Source organism: Sus scrofa, chromosome 5 (assembly GCF_000003025.6).
Source record: "Sus scrofa isolate TJ Tabasco breed Duroc chromosome 5, Sscrofa11.1, whole genome shotgun sequence".
Taxonomy (NCBI): domain Eukaryota; kingdom Metazoa; phylum Chordata; class Mammalia; order Artiodactyla; family Suidae; genus Sus; species Sus scrofa.
In genome coordinates, this window is record NC_010447.5 from 94,936,142 (window position 1) to 94,952,912 (window position 16,771).

Below are 16,771 nucleotides of genomic sequence, written 5' to 3' on the forward strand. Positions count from 1 at the left end.
TCTACCAGGAAGAGAATGATCAGACCTCTAGAAACTTGTATCACTGGAGGAGACAATGACTTAATTTTGCAACCTTGTTTGTTGTGCTTTTCCTGTTAATCTCCCACAGCTGGCTCTCCCCAACCCTCAGCTACCTCTTTGGGTTTCAGCTGAGGATGGTATTTAAGGTGAGGGTTTCAACCATTTTGGCAAGTTACTTAGTTTTTCGGGGTCTCTTTTGTGCATATATGTTTTTAAACTTTTGTTTAATTTTTCTCATATTAATCTGTTTCACGTCAATTTAATTTTTAGAGCAGCCAAAAAATCTAGAGGAAAATGTCTTCCTCCGCAACAGCAATAAGAAAGCAAAGGAGAGGAGAGAGAAAGACTTAGAAGCTATCCAGTAAAAACAACAGAAAAGAAAACTGCTGTCAGTAAAGAGAGCTAAAGGTAGAAAAATATGTTGCTGAAATTTTAGGTGAACTGGAATATTATAAGACTGGAGGAGCCAAAATGAATTGACTTGGGGACATTTATTGGGGACATGGTGTCTAATGTTTTCAACTGGGAAAAAAAAAAAGACACAACATGAGAGTTATGATTTAAGCTTTATTTTTGGCAAAATGAGGACTATGGCCTAGAAGTCAGCATTTTAGATAGCCCTGAGAAACTGCTCCAGGAAAGTATGGGGGAAGGTCAATGTACATATGAGTTTAGTGAAGGGGGGTACATATAGTCAAGCACATGCTTGGAAAGGCTTTCGGCTAGTCGTGAGAAGCAGGTATCACTGTTAGTGATTTTAGTGCTTTTCTAGATAGGAGGAGATGCAAGAATTGGGCGCACAAAATCCTCTCCTGAAAATATTTAACTATCTGAAGACCTGTTCTGCTAGTTTTCCCAGAGCACAGAATTCCTCACTCCTGATCTCCACCCTGAACTCCTTTCAGGAGGTGTTGAAGGTCAGCAGCTGCAGCAGCGCCTGATTTAATCCTTGTAGAAGTAGGTCGCAAGTGCCAATTTTTAGTTGGCAATATCCTGGCAAGTACCCCACAGAACAGAGAAAATCTGGAGCTGGATAGCTCATAGAAAAATAGAAAAAGTAGAAGCTAACCCTAAGCAAAGTTAAGATGCATGTGCGGCGTGGTCAGACAGTAGAGGAGAGGCTAAGATGGTTTAAGAATATGGGCCAGTTGAAATATTTATATTACATGAAACTACCAGAGTTACCATGGGATTATGTCCTACAAGAAGACCCAGAGGATACAACTTGCACTCAAGGTCACCAAAAATGTGTTGGTGAGAGGGTTACAAAGAGTTCAGTGGTTGCTCTCATATTCAGGCTGAGGATGTTAGTAGGAGAAGCAGTCTCAGAACTAGAAATTAACTTATTAAATGCCACAGTGGGACTAATGGGCCCTGAAAGCAATAGATTTCAAGTGGCAATGCTTAACCACATTTGCACTATCATGAGGCAGCCAAGGTATCTTGTCCCGTAGCCTGTCATAGAGAAGGTCACTAGAACATTGTATCTCTAGGGACAAATAAAAGTTCAGTTACCAAGGATTATGTTTAGCATCTATGATCAGAAAGTCAAGAATGTCGAAGCAATATGTTGAGGACAGTTGCTCCAATATAAAGTCACAACTCCCTCCTCAGTCTCCTTACCTGACCCAATGTTAAGGTCCATCCATATACCACTGACAAAAGACATGCCTCGATTGACAAGATAAAGGACCCTGTAGCCCCACAGCAAGGACATGCTACAGAGACTCCCTCAGTAGAACCTGTGGCAATTTACTTAGTTGACTGAGCACTAGGGAAGGAGGAGGAAAAGAGGAGGTTTCCAACATTTACAGGACAATTAGATCCAGGGTCTTATTTGATATTGATGGATGAAGATGCAGAATATTACCATAGCCTCCTGTTAGACTGGGCATGTATGGTGGCCAGATAATAAATAGATTTCTAGCTAAAGTTCAACTTAGATTGAATCCACAGTGACAACAGATCCACTAATGGGTCCCTCTGCCAGAACTTAAGTATCATTGGAATGACATACTTGATTATTGAATAACCCTCATATAGAATGTTTGTCTTGAAGATAACAGTTATCAAAATCTGGAAAACCAAGGGCAAACCTCTGAATCTGTATTTGGATCTCTTTTTAAGAGAGAACCTGATGTGAGGGTGGCATTAGCTGAAGCATTCATCTGCCAGGACTTGCCCCAGGGAGCCTGCCAAGGTGACTCTCTCCCCAACCTGCTGCTGGCTAATGACTGAGCATAGAGAGGGTACTTGAGCTGGAAGGTTCTTCTCCAATGCAGGACTTCTCTAACTAACGATCCCTGCTCTGGGACTCCTTCAGCTTAGATAAGACTTTATTAGAACTGTGTATCATCCCTTTTCTCCAGGTGTCAGTTCTTCGTCAAAGTCGGAGGCTCTTCCTGACTAATGTAAATTTTACAGGCATTTTCTCCAATAAATCTCTTGCATGTCTAATTCTGTCTTGGCATCTGCTTGTGAGAAGACTTAAACTCAAACAAAATCTGTGCCTAGAAGGCACTTAATGATTTGGATTTTTTCCTTCATCACACTGGACTCACCAAGTGCAATTTTTCCCTTTTGATCTCTATGAATACAGTTATTTTTATTTTTTTACAAAGCAGTATGATATAGCACTTTATGAACTTTGCATATTTTATTTTCTGCCTGGAATTCCTCTCCTTTTGACCTCCTCAGCTTTATTTAGTTACTGTAACTTTGACCATGGGCTAGGTAATTTTTAGGGCCCAGCATAAAATAAAAATATCTTTCTGCGAAAAAACGTCAGGAATTTCAAGATAGCTACAGCAGAGAATTAAGCCAGGTGTGCGCCCTGCTGACTTCAGTGTAATGTGCAACTTCTCAGGCCACATATCCATGAAGCTGGCCCTGCCCACTAATTTTTATGACTGACCTGTAATGTTGTTTCATCAGAAGTCCTAGGGGATCCTATGTATATAAGGAGTCTGCAACCTCACATTGATGACCTTTATAATGGATTGAGAACCAAGATTCATACTTTATTTATCTTGGTGAACTATTTTAAATATTTCAAAGTAACTAAATCAAACAACCACACATATTAAAATTTTTAATGAACTTTTTCTTTATGTTGTAAAAAGCCACCTTTTTAAAATGTATGTAAAATATGATTTTTTAATACACCCTAATACTATTTTCTACTCAGATTTCATTTACAAGCATTGCTTCCTGGCTGATTGACTATTTCTTCTAGTTGTGCTACTGCTGTCTAGAAGAACATACGCCCTTGTATTCTCAAAGTGTCCTTTTATTCCAAGAAGGTGAACCATACTAATTTAAATAGTAATCTTAACTGCCTTGCAATATAGTCTTGACGAATGTCTACTGAAATTGATTGTATCCTTCACATTTGCTTTACAATTCTACCAGTCTCAAAGGCTCTTATTGTTAATAAAATGCAAAGTAATTTGTGGAATTGTTTGGATGATGTTACTTTATGTTTCCTGACAAAGAAGAAAATAAAATTGTCCTTGGGTTTTTAATGTATATTCATACATATTTTAAGATTGTAGAAATCACCAACATCAGTATCCAAAATGCTAATGCTAATTAGCAGATCATTCAACATGCTTTTTCCCCTATTTGGAGGAAATATTCTATATTTTGGTATATTTTATGTTATTGATTTTATTTTGTCTTTTTAGGGATGCACTCTTGGCGTATGAAAGTTCCCAGGCTAGGGTTAGGGGTTGAATCTGAGCTACAGCTGCCAGCCTTCATCACAGCCACAATAATACAGGATCCATGGACTATACCACAGCTCACAGCAATGCTGGATCCCTAACCCACTGGGCGAGGCCTTGGATCGAACCTGCACGCTCATGGATGCTAGTCGGGTTTGTTACTGCTGAGCCACGAGGGGAACGTCTATATTTTGACATATTTAAAGAGCATTTTAAATTATAAAAATGATACGGTGATAAATATGGACTCTACAGAGGAGTACAAAAAGGTAGTATGTATCAATTGTAATCATATCCTATAGATCTTATTACAGCTAATCATTCTTAAACTTATTTTCCCATGCATATACGTGAGTAATCTAGTTCAAAGATGAGCTTCCCTGACATTAAGATGTAGAAAAGATTGAATACGTTCAGTTCAAATCCCCTCTTTCTTTACTCTCTGAAAATTCAGAATCCTTCTCATGATTTCTGAGAATTCCCCATCACCTATTGTTCAAAACTTCTCTTTTCACTAATTTCTGATTTTATTTATTTGGACCTTCTTTTTTTTTTTTTTCTTTTTGGATCTGGCTAAAGGTTTATCAATTTTATTTATCTTTTCAAATAACCAGATCTTAATTTTATTGACATTCTCCATTTTCGTGTCTCTATTTCACTTATATCTTCCCTGATTCTTATTATTTCTTTCCTTTTACTAAATCTGGAGTTGATTTGCTCTTTTCTGGTTCATTTGAGACTAAGTTGTTTATTTGAGATTTTTCTTATTTTCTAAGGTAGATTTGTGTTGCTATAAATTTCCCTCCTAGAAGTGTTTTTGCTGTTTTCCATAGATTTTGGATCCTTGTGTCTTCATTTTTAATGTCTCTGGTTGTTTTGTGCTTTTTAAATTACATTTTTGATTTTTTTCAGTGACCCATTGGTTGTTTAGCAGGGTTGTTTAGCTTCCAAGCATTTGTATATTTTGCAGTTTTTTCCTTGTAGCTTACTTCTAGTCTCATACTGTTGTTGTTGAAAAGGATGCTTGATATTTCTACAAATCTTAAATTTACTGAGACTTATTTTGTGTCCTGTGTGATCTATCCTGGAAAATGTTCCATGTGCATTTGAAAAGTATGTATTCTTCCATTTTTGGGGTTTTTTTGTTTTGTTTTGTTTTTGTTTTTTTTTGTCTTTTGTCTTTTTAGGTCCGCACATGCAGCATATGGAGGTTCCCAGGCTAGGAGTCGAATCAGAGCTAAAGTTTCAGGCCTATGCTACAGCCACAGCAACGCTGGATCCAAACTGCATCTGTAACCTACACCACAGCTCACAGCAACACTGCATCCTTAATCTACTGAGTGAGGCCAGGGATTGAACCTGCAACCTCATCATTCCTAGTAAGATTCGTTACCTACTGAGCCACAATGGGAATTCCCTTCTTCTGTTTTTTTGATGGAATGTTCTCTATATACCTAAGTTCATTGGATCTAATGTGTCATTCAATGCCAATGCTTTATTTTTGATATTCTCTCTGGATGATCTATTGTTAGTGGGGTGTTAAAGTCCCCTACAATCATTGTGTAACTGTCAGTTTCTCCCTTTATGTTTGTTAAAATTTACTCTATGCATTTAAGTGTTCCTATATTGGGTGTATACATATTTACAATTACTTGAATTGATTTCTTAATGTGGTTCTTTGCTTGTTATTATAGTCTATGTTTTAAAGTCTGTATTGACAGATGTAAGTACTACTAGTGTGGCTTTCTTTTCATTTGCATGGAATACCTTTTCACATCTCCTTACTTTCAGTATATGTGTGTCTTTAAATCTGAAGTGAGTCTCTTATAGGCAGCATATGTATGGATCTTGTTTTATTTTTTTTAGTCCATTCAGCTTCTTAATGTCTTTTGACTGGAATATTTAATCCATACACATTTTAAGTAATAATTATACATATATAATTATTGTCATGTTTAAAATTGTTTTAGGGTTGTTTTTATTCTTTTTTTCTTCATTTGCTCTCCTCCTATGTGATTTGAGTACTATCTTTAGTGTTATGTTTGGATTACTTTATTTATTGTGTGTACTTTTATCTGTTGTATATAATATAAATTTGTGGTTTGTAGTTTCCATGAGGTGTATATGTATGTATATGTGTGTGTATATATATGTGTGTGTGTGTGCATGTATGTATATATATATGCACACACACACACATATATACACATACATATGTTTATATGTGTAAGTTACTGATTGTCTATGTTTGAACACATTTTAACAACCCTAAAGTTTTATTCTACCTCCCCACATTTTGTGTATTTTGTGTTTCTAGTCATATTTTTTTGTTTTGTTTTGTTTTGTTTTTCCCTGCATAGAGAAATCTCCCTTCTGCCCTACGGAGTTTCTGCTGAATTGTCAGCTGATAGCCTTTTGGGAGTTCCCTTATGATAACTTGCTGCGTTTCTCTTGCTGTTTTTAGTATTTTCTCCTTATCTTTAATTTTTATTATTTTAATTACAATGTGTTATTGTTTGATCCCCTAAGGGTTAAACTTGTTGAAACTCTGTGCTTTCTGGACTGGATATCTGTTTCCTTTTCCAGGTTAGAGAAGTTTTCAGCTATTATGTCTTCAAATTAGTTCTCTGCCCCTTGCTCTATCTCTTCTCTTTTTGGGACCTATGTAATATAATTATTAACATGTTTGACAATGTCCCAGAGGTACCTTAAACTGTAAAATTGTACTCATTTATTTTTTTTCTTTTTTCTGTTCAGCTTGAGTGATTTTCACTACTCTCTTTTAGTTCCCTGATCCACTCCCCTGTATCATCTAATCAACTCTTGATTCCTCTCATGCAGTGTTTATTTTAGTTATTATATTCTTCAGCTCTGTTTATATTTTCTAACTCTTTATTAAACTTCTCCCTGTGTTTGTCCATTCTTCTCTTCCATGCTCTTTTTGAGCATCTTTCTGATCATTACCTTGAATCAATTATTGGGTAGATTGTTTATCTCCACTTAATATTTTTTCCAGGGTTTTATTTTGTTTCATTTGAAACATATTCCTCTCATCTCTTTTTGCCTAATTCACTTTTTTTTTCTATATGTATTTGGTAGGTTGGTTATTTGTCCTGATTTTGAAGCCAAGTTGTCCTATGTAGGAGATGTCCTTTGTATCCCAGGAGTATACATGTCTCTGGTCATGAGGGCTATATTCTCTAGGATGCCTCTATGTGGGCTATGTGAGCCCTTCTATTGTGATTACTGTGGGTAGTCAGGTAGAGAGTCTGGAAACTCATTCCTCATCTTGTTTGTTGCCAGGCCATGCCTTTTGTGGAGGCTACTGGCTACTGGTGAATTTGGCTGGGCCCCAAAGTGTCCAGTTGTGGGACTAGGGTCCTGGATCTAGTGTTAGCCTGTTGGTGGGTGGGATGGTTTCCTGATATGGCTAGCCATGGAGTTGGCATGTCCCAAAGCTGGTGCTGTTCCTCTGGTGAGTGAGGGCAGAGCCCAGGGTATCCTGGGGCTAGTAATGTTTCACCTGTGAGCAGAGTTGGCTCCTGGGTTCTCTGGTTGTTTGGGCCTGGGAGTCCAGAGTTGATGTAAGTCTGCTGCTGTGAGGGTCAAGTATGCAAGGATTCCAGGGGATGGTTTCTGCCTGTTAATGGATGAGGCTAGTTCTGGGCTAGTTATGCCTACTGGTCAGTGGGGCCAGGTCTGAGTGTCTTTGGCTGTAGGGTCCTAGTGATTCTGGAGTTAGTGTTGGTCTGTTAATTAGCAGGGCCAGGTCCTGAGTCCTCTGGTGAGTCAGACTGGGTCCTGGGACAGCTGGGGACTTAGAGCATCCTAAGGCAGCTAGCCTGCTGGTGGGTGGGGCTCTTTCCCTACCTAGCCAGCTGCTTGGCTTGAGTTATCCCAGTACTGGTATCTAGAAACTGATGGGTAGGGCCAGTCTCAGGGCCAGTAAGCCACAGGGAAGGATCAAAAATGGCACATACCAGCACCAATATCCTTATGGTAGAAAAAGTTCCTAAAAATTGCTGCCACCAGCATCTATATCCCAAAGGTTAGTTCCAATTGCCTTCTGCCTCTTTAGAAATCTCTCCAATGTCAGCAGATGAATGTGAACCAGGCTCCTTGCAAATTACTGCCACAGTCCTAGGTCTTGGCGTATGTGAGATTTTGCATGTGCACATTTAAAAGTGGAATTTCTATTTCTTACAGCCTTCTGGCTCTCCTGAAAGTAACCCTCATTAGCCTTCCAAACCAAATGTTCTGGGAGTTCCTCTTTCTTGTACAGGACCCTGAGCTGGGGGGTGCGGCTGTCTTATGTGTGTTTTGTAAATAGTTGTGATTTTATTGTGCCTATAGGAAGAGGTGACCTCAGTGTCTTTCTATTCTGCCATATTAGCTACCTCCTAATTGTCTGTAGTTTTTAAAGAGAATTCATGTAATATTTTTTTAGATAAATATTTTATTTCTATACGAAATATCCCTCTTTTCTCTATTTCTTTCCAGATTTCCTTTAGGCTGTGTGCAGTATGGGAGCTAAGGAGCATCACCAATTTCAAATATGTGGTTCATGGTATAAATGAAGTGTGCTTTTCCTATGCCTATAACCAGAATAACATTTTTCTTTATAAAATAAGACAATTCCTTTCTATTTTCCCTGACACCGCAAGAGCATCATGTGTCAGAACTCTGAGACTCCCAGTTGGAAAAAGACTTTGCTAGAGTGAGAGCAGATGTAGGGATTGGGAACTCTGCCAAAGTAGAAATACCAGTAAGATTACAAAATATTTTTCTCTGAGTTTGACAGTGCCTAAAGAATTTTAAGTTGTCATCAGCAGTTTGGATCCCGGGAAGCAGCTTGATAAGGAGAGCCTGTATAATGCTAAGTAGACTTGTAGTGATTTTTAGCTACCTATAAGTCCTGGGTATAGCATAACAGATTTGCCATAAAACTAATACTTCTGGTATCAAATTGCGATAAAGAAAAGCCCTAGTATGTTCAGGGGTCAAGCGTATGGGGCTAGAAAAAGTACCGAATCAAATTATTACCCCAACCTCAACCATATCTTGTTCAAAAGTACTGACTAAATTTTAGGCTAAAAGAATTTTATAGCATATTATGTAATTTCTCATGTTCTGTCCAGTCAACTTGATTAAATTTTAACTCCTTTGATATCTTTCATTCTTCGCATTCATCATCTCTTTCTTGTACTCAAGTCCTTTGCCATGTAAGCTTAGAGCCCAATGTTTACTAATTTTATTGCACTCTTGTTGAAACTTACATTTTCTTGCCCTTGTGTCTTTGCCTTTGTTTTCTACTTGTGGTGAAGGTGCTTAACAAGAAACAACTGTTTTCTCTGTTCCTACATCCACATGCTGTCTTGAAGGAATTTATGTATTCACCTAGATTAATACTCTGGCTCTACCTGTTTCTCCCTGTCTCCATCCTCAATGATTTTTTTGTTTCTACTGTAAAATTATTTTAATTTTTTTAGTGAGGACTTTTTCACCATCAACTTTTAACTTTTTCTACCCATGCTAACACCTTATATTTCCTCTCATACTCATGAGAAGATTTTACCTACTTAGTGGAATAAGTGCCCTCAGTAAACATTTCTTCAAATTACAGCCCCTCCATTCTTTCTTCTTAACCGTTTGTCATGATGAGTAGATTTCTTTCCTCAAGTACAAGACCAACAGTTCCACCTGTGCCCTAAACGTTACCCAGGTTCTAGTCTCTCAAACCTATTTTACTTTCACGTATTAGCTACATGTTCTTGTGTATTGTTTTCTTTCAGTCATTGTTTTAACAGTCATGAGTAATTTCCATCATAAAATGCCCTCCTTCTACCTGACATCACTTCCTATGTCTCTCTTCTTTATGACTAAGTTACCTAAGAAGTGGTTTTCAGCTTTTTATCTCATGTTGACATACTTCCTTAAATCTGTGTTTTGCTCTTATTCACTCACCACAGTGGCCTCTTCGAGAGTAAAATAATCTTTATAATTATCTTCTTTTCAGTTTCTACATCTTTTGACACTACTGACCTTCTGACTACTCTTTCTTTCTTTAAATTCTCTCTTATTTGATTTCCAAACATTTTTTTCGGTCTCTTCTGTGAGCTTCTTGTTCATTCCTCCCCCCCGCCCCAGGTGCCTGTGTTCTCATGAATACTACCTGCTGATCTCCTTTTTCTTTGCCTATTTTCTTGGGCATAGCATAACAATTCCAAAGGCTTTAGTTGCCAGCTCTATATTAGTGATGTAGTGATTCAAATACACATATATTCCTACTCTGATTTTTCTCTCTCAAGATCCTTTCTTATATATACAACTGCTTATTGTTATTTCTTGAAATACAACATGACTCAAACACTCATACTCTCCTAGTCAACTAATGCTTTCCCTTTTGGGGGTCTTAGTAAATGTCTCAACCACCAGTGCAGCTACCTAAGCTAAATCTTAACTAAGCTAATGGCCTCCTATAACCAATTAGTCAATCACTAAGTCATATTTGAAATATCTCCAGAATATGATCACTTCCTTTAAAATCATTCTTATTTTTTATATCTTTACTGAAATTTTACCTTACTCTACAAATACAACTTCTTTTGAAATCAACAAAAGAAAGCATCCCATCTCCTATTCTAAAAGAAGCAGATTAGAATTTATCTTATTTATTATTGCCATTTGACAATCATTTTGCCACCATCATTTATAAAACTTACCTTTAAAAAATTCGCTCAAACTGTCAATTCATTTTTTCCCCTTATTCCTAAAGATGCAGAAACATTTATCTAGGCTTCAATGAAATGAATAACTGCTTCCTGGTCTTTCATCTTCTATCTCTATAATGACACTTAGGTTCCTAGGTTCCTTTACTTCATATACTTGAATTGCCTCTTCTTTCACTGTATTTCATGTCCCTACAGATTTCTTTTATAACATTTCATTACAAAAATCTTGTCTATTTCCAAGAGATAAATCAGATTTCTGAATATCTCTTCTTTAACCAAAGTCTTCTATTCTTAAATCTACTATTATTTTCTTTATTCATCTGTTTTGTGACATATGGATCCTTAACTAACCTCTAATGTCTCAGTCTGCATATTTTACTTGCTTCTTTCCCAAGTCTGAATGGGATTATCAGTGATCAATTATATAAAAGATGTGCTTTGAAGTTTTTTCTGCCTTCATTTTATTTTCACTGTGATAGGGACGGTGTCCGTTTATTCAACAAGCATGTAATGAATATCCATTTCTTCTTGGGCACTATTCTAGGAACAGATACTATAGCAATGAACCAAACAATGACAGCTCTCCTATAGCTCTAATTCTAGCCAACGATAAACAATTGGAAAATAATTAACATGTATATGTTAGTAAGATGTGCTGTGGAGAAGATTAAGAACAGGATAAGCTGATAAGACAAAATGTACCTATATTTAAAAATAGTCGGTGGTCCAGTAGGGGCATTCTGATACAGGGATATTTGGGCATAGAATTAAAGGACATTAAGGAGTAAGCTATGCAGATATCTGAGGAAATATTCTTCTATATACAAGAACAGCATATGCAAAGGCCCTGAGGAAAAAATGTATTTAACTTTTATAAGGACAAGCAAAGAGGTCCATATGATGGAAGCAGAGTGAGCAAAGGAAAAAATGATAGGAAATGAATTCATGGAGGTAACATATCTTCTTTGAGGTTTTATGTTTCTTCTCTGCCACATCCAAACTGGCGTCATCCCATAGGTAATTTTTTTTTCATTCTTTTGCTTTTTTATCATATTTCTCATTGGATCCATTGGTGTACTATTATGCTTCAATAGTAGCCATTAACTTTAAAAATGTTAATTAGCTATCATGATCTCCAAAACTAATGTGCCAGATTTATGTGCCTCCCACTGAAGCATATGTATGGTCTTTATATTTTACAGAAAAATTTACAATATGCAGAGCGTTCTCTTTAAAATATATATCTATGTGCATCCATCTTTCTGTATTACCTCTGTTCTAAAGGAAGAAAAGGAAATAGAAAAAAAAAAGAAAAGGAGGAAGAAAAGGGGGAATAATAACATTTGAATTTGCCCTTTTCCTACTATGGGCTCTAGTATTACCTTGAATCATTGTATAGTCTTTGTAATTGAACCTTCACAATTTCTAATTTTTATATATATTCATATAGGAAGTATGGATATTGTGGGCTGGTACTCAATACTATTCTTTTCTGTATCCTCATCTCATAGTGTCACGTTTCAAACATATTCGTATGTGGTCATAACACTTTTGCCTGATGAACTCTTCTAGTAATGACGTAATTGATGGTGTCCATACGCAGTCCCTTATAGTTTCAAATATATTTTTGCTAGAAAATGTTTCTCATGTTGAATAATTGTATAAGCATAAAAGTAATAAATATATATTGCTGAATTACAGACACCAACATTTAGAATCATTCATTAAAAAGCTAAACATACAATAAATACATACATTATTATATTTATATTTGTTTACTTTATTTACATGTTATATATTTATATTTTAATAGATAATAATACATTACTTTGTCACTTCCTTGAAACATTATGCCTTTAGATACTTTTTAACGTAAAAGTTTAGAGTACCATAAAATGAAAGCAAGCATATTGACTTATGCAGAAATATTTTGATATTCTGGAAGAGGCTTTCTCTGAGTGAAAATGCATTTTAAAAAGGAGATAGAGTTTTTGTTTGTTTGTTTTTCAAACATGAAATCCCGACTGTAAACCCTGGCTTTTGAGTTATAGAACTGTTTGCACTTATTTAATAGCCTGTTAAAATTTAGAGATACCTTTTTTGATCATTTTTCTTCCAGACTACTTACAAATCAGTTATTTCATTACTTACTATATTGATCCACAAAAATAAATGTTTTTTGCTTCAATTTCTTGCAAATCATAATCCTGTTCACAAGTCTTATGAACTCATAATCAGCACAAAGACTTACTCACAAGTAATAAAAATATTATTCAACAAATGTATTCAGAATATCCTCAAGCTACAAAATGATTGTGCAGTAATTTCAAGCAATGTGTTAGAGAATATTTCCAGGACAAGATATATACAAGCTATTTCTTGGACATTGTGAAAAATTTTATTTATGACACTTTATTGGAACAATCAAAATCAGTATGTTTCCTGATACCATTGTCCAAAAGTTCACTGCATGGGCCTAGTGTTTTAATTAGCTCAGATGAATTAACTTAATTCGCCTTAATCATAACGACAATAAGTTTAATAATGATTATATTAATAATATAGTATTTTTTCCAATCATTATGATTGAACAAAGAATGAAAAAAATTCAGTCAGATGATATTTTTTAGGGCCTTGAAAAACATTAAGAAAATGTGTATTTTTCTGTTATGAATATTATCATTGAGTAAAAATAACTTTGGGGTGAAAGTATTCTGTATGATCCTCTAATGGTGGATTCACAACTTTATGAGAGTATTCAAAACTTTTTACAATACGGTCTCTTTACAACACAAAGAGCGAACCTTAATGTATATACATTAAAAAAATTATTTGGATATTGGAGGATCCCAGGAAAGAGTGCAGACTATGATGAGCTAATTTTACTGTGTTATAAACACATAGTGGAAGTTCCCATGTGGCACAGTGGGCTAAAGATCTGGCATTGCTGCAGCTGTGGCACAGGGTGTGACTGCAGCACAGTTTTGATCCCTAGCCCAGGAACTTCCACATGCTGCTCTTGCAGAAAAAAAAAAAATCAACACAAATATATAAAAAAATCTCCGGAAGGGGTAAAAATGCTGACCCATGTAACTTTTGGAATGACTAAAATAAAAAGAAATTGTATTTAAATACTGTATTCTATTTGATAAAGTTGTTTTCGATGAGGATATGGGTATGGGTAACTATCCTGATACTGCTATACATATATGTTTGAACCAAAATAATACATAAATGGATGGCAGATTCATTCCACCTGGCTCCCATCTGGGATCCACGTTTCTTACTGTTAGAGTGGGAATTTATAGATAATCAAAAGGAGGATAGAGAGATCAATATGATAATGCATTAGAGTTGGAGACATCAATAAGAACTTACATTTCATGTAATATAAAGATAATTACATATATCTTTAGTGGATAAGTATACACACTTAGACTTCTTTAGTCTATCAGCTGAGGTAGTATAAAAGAAATGACACCCCAGTATCAATGAGCATACCTGTTACTCAGAGCTTGGTTTCTAGTACCTTTCTCTGTTAAAATAAATCAGAGATCCTTATAGAAATAGCTAATTATAAGACTAGGGCAAGAAATATACCATTTAAACAGGAAGCATCTTCTTATGCCAGAAATTGAGAAAGTGTTCAAAAAAATCAACCACATAAGCAACAAAACATTCACTGATGGCATATGTTAAAGGAGCATTGGAGCAAATGAAAACACTCCCGGTGATCAAAGATGAAACAATTAGGAACAAAACAAATAAATAGTATTCTATTAAAACCCAAAGATAAAGTAAATATCATAGCCCATATGATATAAATAAATGACTAAACAAATAAATACATGTAGAATTGAAAAATTTTTGTGCAGAATTTCAAATAAGTATGGATACTCCATCCTAAACGAGAGGGAGTATAACTTCTTCTCCTTAAGCGCAGGCTGCGCAGAGCTATTTCCTTGCAACAAAGGAGGTTTCTAACTTAGGAAAGTTTCCCCTCGGTGGATAATGTCTTGCTTCATCTGTGTAATAGTGCCGTTGCTATCTTTTCCACTTTAGCCAGGTGATCCTTAAAATACAGAAATATTGCTGATCACATTGCACCTTTGATATGTTGTGATGCAAATGGCATTTTATTTTTGTGATCTTCCTCTCAAAAACCTGCCTCTAATCATGAAAAAAAAATCACACAAATTCCAATAGAGAGGCAAAATCTACAATGTTATGATCATTACTGACCATTGTTGCCTTAAAACCATCAGGGTCACCAAAAATAAGGAAAGTCTTGAGAAAATGTCACAGCCAGGGAGAGCTTACGAAGACATGGCAACTAAATGTATCAGAGTTTGAATAGAATCCTGGAACAGAATAAAGGACTTAGCTAAAAAATGAGGAAATTTGAAGAAACCATAGACTTGAGTAATATTATGGCATAAAAATTGTCCCTTTAACTCCAATAAATATATCAAACAAACGGGGAAAACTGTGTGGTTGTGGGTGTGATGTGGGGGCTCTCTGTACTATACAATCATTTTTTCTGTGGATATTAAAGTGTTGTAAAGATAAAGTATATAATAAAAATAGGTTGGATAACATTAATAACTTCCATTTTAATAATCTTAATTTGTACTTCAGTGTCCTGAGAGAGTTTATGCAAAAACTTAAGGTTTCTAACTTATGAAAGTTTTTTCCTATGGTGGATCATGTATCGCTTCATATGTGTAAAAGATATAAATGATACTATTATGTTCAACATTTAGGCAGACTGCAGCTCTGCAAATTTGGAACTTTGCTATTGGAAATCACTATGGGAAGACATATACATATGTTATTTGTTATTGAAGTAATTTCATAGTAAGAACTGGTGCCAAAACATTTGTGTAGTAATAATGGAAAAGCCTTTTCGGTCTGAGATAATTGTATGTGATGTATAATGATGCTTTTAACCACTATACTGATTATACTGAATGGAAATCTCCCCACGTCCATGCTATTAATACCATTCCAAACACTGGTAACGCTGTGAATGGATCTAAGTAAAACAATATCAAAGTAGCTCAGCCAGCATTATAAACACTTTTGTGAGGTCAGATTCTCTACATTTTAGGGAATTATATTGTATGTCACTAGCATAAATAACCATTAATACATTGAATAAGAATTTCTGAAAATAACTTTGCCCTGCTTGTTGAAGAATCTAACAAAGGAGACTTTTTAGTTGGGTTATATTTAGCCTTGAAACATATATATATATGAATTTACTTTTGGCGATTGAAATTTGAAACATATATATATATATATATGAATTTACTTTTGGCGATTGAAATTTGAAACATATATATATATATGAATTTACTTTTGGCGATTGAAAGTACTTAATGAAAACACTGTTTCTTTCTTTCATAGGCACTTTTCCCTATTCTCTCTCACACTAGTGACACTTTCGTCACACAGGCTACGTACAAGGGGAGGCTGCATGGATTTTGGACTCTAGGAGAGCAGAGTTTAAGTCCTGGCTCATATTGTTTAACTCTGTGAATTTAGGTAAACAACCTACCCTTCTCTGTGCCTCAGTTTGCAAATTGATAAATTGGTACTGATGGTGTTATCTACCTGGTCATATGGTGTAGGTTTCCATAAAGTATTGCATAGAGTTTAGGACAGTGCTTGAATCATGTGTTAAACAAAAGAAGCTTTATTTGTTTGTTTGTTTGTTTTTCCCTGAGAAACTGAGTAGACGCAATGGAGAATAAACATGGAGATCATTGTTTGGAAAGATGAAGGAAGGAGTCAAAGCATCTCAAGATCTTAATAAGCCTTGTGGCGTCTGGCCTCTACTTCCCCTTCTCTCCAGTCCTCCACTCTAGCACGCCGGACCGGGGTGTTCCAAGACTCTGTCATTTCTAAAATTCCCTTAAAACAAGGCCTCTCCACCCATAATCTCCTCTTCCTGGAATGCTAAGTGGACATACATACATATATGAACATATAATAGTGCGTGCGCGCGCACACACACACACATACTTTTGCTTAATTAACTGCAAATCAGTCTGTGTGTCACATCCTCAAATGTGTTTTTTCTAAGGTCTCTAAATCAATTTTCTATTAGACACTTTCCTAATACTCTATATCTTACCTTTGTGGATCATTTAACTGTTTTACATTTCAGTTGCTTTGTGTGATTGATTAAATGTCCATCTCCCACACTACTGTGAAAACATCTTTGAGGCAGTAACTCTGTCTTGTTTGTGCATCACATACCCCCAAGTGTCTCATCACTGCAAGGCATGT